Genomic DNA, 6000 nt, shown 5'->3' on the forward strand with positions numbered 1-6000 from the left:
AGTTTGTGTTCTGCTTTTCTTTTACCTCTGTGCATCATTTCCTTTTTACACTCTAAATTTGTTGACTTGTCCACATAGCAAAGCCATACAGATGGACACTGCCTGCAGATGATAGAGAAGAATGGAAGGTCTTAGGTAGATGTATCCCACAAATTATTCAAATAACCAGCAAATATTGTTATTGGATGCAGTTGAACCTATAAAATTAAATATCCTGAAACGTTTAGAGTTTAACGTTCCAATTAAAGGTCATTAAAGTTGCATACAAATCAAAAGACAAGGCTTCATCATGACTTTGTAAGACTTTTAAACTCTTAGTATTTAAGGCATTTTTGTTGCAGGGAAACTGAAGTGATGCCAAGGAATACACATTTGATTATCCCCGTATTGAAGTTATTGAAAGCTCAGAAAGCTACATTGCATGTACAGTTAAGTAAGTATTTTCTTATTGTGACCAGCTTCATTCCATTTCCATTATTTTCAATGACAAATGTTATTTTCACAAATCCGAACAAATTCTTTTCTTTTTGTCACGCTGCATGATTAAGGTGCATCAGCTCACATGATGTCCAGTACATGAATGTGAGACAGTGTCATGAGCTTTATTAAGACAAATGGATGGAAGTGTTGCTTGAGGCTGATATTGGTTTAAAAATAACCTCGTTTAATGCGACGGAGTCCAATGGGTGGCAGACTACTTTCACTGACATCCATCCACTTAAGTGCCCCCAGCCGCTCCCTCTGAGTTTGCAGCCAGCACCTTGTGATCCCACCGGACTTGCCAGTCCACTTGACTTATGTAACTCTTCTGTTTAAGGAACATGGGGAGAATTACTCTTCAGTGAGGAGGAACAACAAATTCCAAAGGACTGACGCTTTTGTAGCACAGATCAAAAGGGACTTGTATGAGAAATTTCAAGACAGTGCAGAGGAAATTGTACAATTTCTGTCAGTGTTTTCATGGCGAAGGACCCAAATGCATTAGAGGAGGGCAGAGGTCAAAACAAAATGTATTTAATTTCCAAAAGCAAGTAAAAAAAAAAGTACAAAAGCACATAGCAACTGGAATCAAAGTGTCAAAACAAACAAGGAACAGGGAAGTAAATACAAACTAATTGGGGAGGCAACGAGGAACACCTGGACAAGACGCGAACGCTTGGAGGGACCTGATTGGCTAACACGACGGATTGGCTAAACAAGCACAGGTGGACACAATAAGCAAACAAGACTCACAAGGCAACAAAGAAAAACCATCAAACTTAGTCCAAAACCAAATCAACAACGACAGACAATGACAACTCCACTTAATTTGTTTGAAGATTTTTCTTTGTGTAACAATTGCAAGTTGATGTTATCCTATCTACGAATTGATATTGAATCGTCATAATTTCAGTATTTCTACTTTTTGTGACATTTTTGTTAGATTTTTAAGCACAATGGGTGCCTCTGCTCACTAAAGTTTTTTTTTTAATCATATCAATTCAAGTAAAAAGTGATTTATTAAAAATGCATTTATTGCTGAACCCCTTGCAATTTTGTCAGATTATTTCCATTACGATAAAATTTCCCCCCAAAATTCAATGCCATTGACAAGTATGCTCGTCAATTATGTTTTCGTCAACGGGAGGCTTCTGATTATTAACGCCGACTCCGGAAACAGATTTCACTCACTTTGTTTTGTTTCCAGTGAATAACTTCACACTCATTGTAATTTACTCGTGCTGAAAGTAGATGCGACCAACAAGTCAAGCTTCAAGTTTTATTTTGAAAGACCCCGCTCTTTGCCAGACACTTTCTATAAATATCTCTCTTACTAAATTATCTTTTGATTCCACGTGTATCACCATCAAGATACCACAAGACACAAGATACCACACATGGCAATAAAAATGAAAATATGTACTCGACACAGTATGGTTTGATCTCAATAAGCATCAGCGGTGTATAATGCGCTCGTGTCCGTCCGCTGTTCAGGCAGTCGAATCGCACGTCCTCACTCCATACTTACAACCGCGAGTAACATAAGACCAAAGGAGCACAGATGCTGGTGAACAAGCTGGTGCGAATGTATAATGCAAATTCACATGGCCGCTCCTCTGAAGACTTTTGACACAAAATATTTGCACCGCTATTTTTAACAGCTGCTCTTGTTTCCAAGGACTTGTTTGACACGTTGTCGCTTCCAACACCACTTTAGAAGAAGAAACAGAATGCGTTGCTTCCAAGAGGTATGTACCTAAACGTGTAAAAGATACAAATAACGCATATCGGTCAACGATGCTTTGAATCCATTTTAGTGTTTTTATTTTGGATTTATGTGGATTTTTGATTGTCTTATCGCTAAGACACCCCCCCCCCCCCCCCCATTGTGTTGGCTGCTTTTTTTTTTTGGGCCCTGTGTTTGTTCTGACCTTGAACCGCTCCTTCCACACACATGCACTCTGCCACCCTTGCATTGCACTTGATCCTTGTGTTGGGGGAGGTGGGGGGGCGGGGGCTCTCTGAAGTGTGTATACGTGTGTATTAGTGGTGGTGAGGGAGCTTTGCTGTGAATAACTTCTGGGCCAGGAACTTTCATCTGCCAGTGCAACACGACCTGTCCTGTCAATCTCGTTTTATAATTGTAACATTCTCATGTTTTTTGGCTGAGCAGAGAGAAGTTTCCAACATAGTGAGAAGCGCACATGAACACACACTGAAAGCGATATCCTTTTTATCTCTCGCTGTGCTTCTCAAGCAGCTGTGACATGACAATTTGGGAAAAGGCCTTCTTGACAGGCTATCTACACTGCATTACTAATGACATCAACATTTTGACTTTCATTTTTTTTATCAGTTCCACATTTTTATAATGTTGTTGAATACGGAATACAAGACAGGAAAAAAAGTTTAAAAAAAAAACAACAACAAAAAAACACCCAACATGCATGAACTCAACTCCCAATAATTTGGAAACAAAAAATGTAACTACAAATAAAGAGTTTTTTTTTTTTTTTTTTAATCATGTAATCATCAAGAAATGCAAATTCTGAATCATGAATTAATTGTCATGATCGGTATTTGTTGTTTTTGGTTCATTATTTCGTTTTATGTTTTGGCCTTGTGTTCCTGTGTCTTCTGTCTCGTCAAGTCCATTGGGTCCACCTGTGTTGGTTTACCCAACCTCTTGTCTTGTCCAGGTGCTCCTCATTGTCTCGGCAATTTTTTGGTTTGTATTTAGTTCCCTGTTTTTCCTAAGAGTTCTTGTCGGTGCATTGTCCATGTCAGCTTTTTTTTTTTTTTTTTTTTTTTAATAAATACACCTCACTTGCCCCAACCTCACTCGCATGGACATTACAAAGAAGAAAACATCATGAGATCGTCAGATATCCATGTTAAATATATGTGTCTACATCCGTTTTCTTCCTGCCTGTCCCGCTTTATTTTCAGTTTAGCCAAGTATTTGTGTTTTGTTGCTTCCACTTGTTTTGTTCTTTTGTATTTATTTTATCAAATGCCATTTAAGTTACCCCTGCCTCACTTCACCACAGATTTCAATTCTATCCTAGCGTAGTGTGTAACTTGCTGTGTTTATATTCTTTATATTATTTATTCTTTAACAATCTAGGGCAATAATTTTATATAAGAAAATATTAGACACATTTTATGGTCATTGTTTCTATCTGGGAATTATAAAAAAAAAAAAAAAAATGGACTTCCGAAAATTTGAGTGAGCAAGAGTAATGCTTATTAAAATGTTCAACAGTTGGACATTAGCATATTTCTTATCTAATTATCTTTGCAGACCGGCTAGGATTAAATCACATTGTTCTATAGCTTTAAAATGCGATTTGTGGTCTGTTTGTACTTAATTTTACGACAGATTAACTTTAAACACAATGCTTAAAGGCTTTCTCCACACGATGACAATCATCATGGCTTACGCAAAAGGAAGAGTATAAAATCACAGCCATCAAGTGCATCACTTATCAAACTCTTAGATTTACACCAAAGACACAATAACCAGATCCATTTAATAGGCAAGGTGCAGACAGATCCCCGCCAACCCATCCTCCACTCGAGAATGATAATTCACTTAGAAGTTAATACATCGGGGAGCAAAAGAGCTTTAGCCGGTGATGTGGGGTGTACGCAAAACACATGGGATAGCATGGCCGGTGACGTCTGCCAAGTCATTTATCAGCAGACTCCCTCGGCGAGAGAGGCCAGATCAAATTACAGACGTTTCTATGGGCTCAACAATAGCCGGCTATAAATAAACTCGCAGAGGGTTTTCCACATTCAATAACACACCCACGCTTCAAACTGGAGAGCACGTACGTGCAAATATATAGGTGTGTATTAATCAACATGCCATGGCAGTAAAACATGCACTTTTGGAAGTTTGTCAGAGTTGAGAATGAAAGTGGGGAATAATTCATTGCGGCGATGTCCCCAAAGAATAGAAAGCAGCTTCCCAAAGTTATTTGCGGCTCAGTCCATCAATAAACGACAGGTGCAACATCCTCACAAACAAACCTATTAGCTTTCTTCCCGCTGCCACAATACCGTCAGTCTCTCCCCCAAACAAACACAAATGCTCCACGCTAATTCTTGGGATTTGCTTCGCTAAGTCGCTTGAAATGAATCTAAAGATAATATTCATCTAGCAAGTCGTGTGGGCTGTCAGGATACGCCTGCACGTTGGCCCACCACTGTAGCGACTGCAGAAGTATTTTATATTTCATACAAAGCAATAAATATACATTTTTAAGTTTGCCCTTTAACAAAATATATATATTAAAATATATATAAATAAATAAATATAAATATATATATATATATATATATATATATATATATATATATTGTACATTTGGTGTGAACATACTTCCATGTGCGTTCAGGGTGTCCGAATGCTGAGTGTTGTATGTCAGAGGAGAGTTCTAAAATTGAGCGGCAGACAGCAAATCCCAATGACACCATTCCACATTTGGAAGAAAAAAAAAAGTGGGGGAGAGGAATGAGAGTTGACTGTGCATATGGACATTATACAACGAATACGGAAAAAATGATGTCCATAAAAGAATGCTTGGACTTGACCTCAGCTTTTCAAACACTTTTGAGGTCGTTTCCAACAGAGCACATTTGATCTCTGCCCACACAAATCTGGACGATTGGACAAACGTGTCGTAACACTTGTGACACCAATTGATGAGCGAGGATCTGATTTGATCTGAGAAGAAGTGAACAAAACTGCCAGTACAAGCTAAGTTCCATACTCCCTCCTCCACTTTTCTGCCCTTGTTTCCAGGCGGCCTGCCAGCAATGCCCAGACGACCATATCTCAATATCTCGGTGTACAGTAGGATCAAGTATCAGGTGGATGCAGACAGCAGCACAGTGTCTTCTTCGTCTGGAGGAAGATGTTTTTTTGACACGGCCAGCTTGACAGAATTGGAGCAGATATTTTCTTGCGCACAAAGACCAGCTGAAGTCAGAGGTAAACTGGTTTTAATGTTCCTCATAACTAGAGGTTTGAATCTCAACACGGGCCCTCCTGTGTGGAGTTTGCATGTTTTTATTGTGTGGTTTTTCATGCAGCTTCCTCCCACATGTCAACAGCATACAAAAAAAAAAAAAAGACTATAAAATATATTTTGTATTTTTAAACCGCTTATTACACTGTCGTAAGCAGAGTAATGTGTGAGAAATGCCAAAGTCACATATGAAAAAAATGTTCAAAAATAATGGAAACCATAGAGACTTAAAATTGTTCTCATATGTGTGGGTTCAAATATTTGGTCACCTCAAAGTGTCGTTACTCTGCTACATTTTCATGACGACTGAGGGATTCTGATGGGAACACCAAAGGCACTTTATGGTAATATTGTCCCAAGTGTGAATGTGAGTGTGAATGATTGCCCCCAAAGCATTTTTTTATTTATAATTTAGCTTTGGAATCATTTTTAAAATGTCCCTTTTACATTTTAAATCCTCAAAATAAAAAACACTCGGTAA

This window comes from Idiotropiscis lumnitzeri, chromosome 11 (genome assembly GCF_059441095.1).
Source record: "Idiotropiscis lumnitzeri isolate Australia: NSW breed Sydney's pygmy pipehorse chromosome 11, RoL_Ilum_1.0, whole genome shotgun sequence".
Classification (NCBI taxonomy): Eukaryota; Metazoa; Chordata; class Actinopteri; order Syngnathiformes; family Syngnathidae; genus Idiotropiscis; species Idiotropiscis lumnitzeri.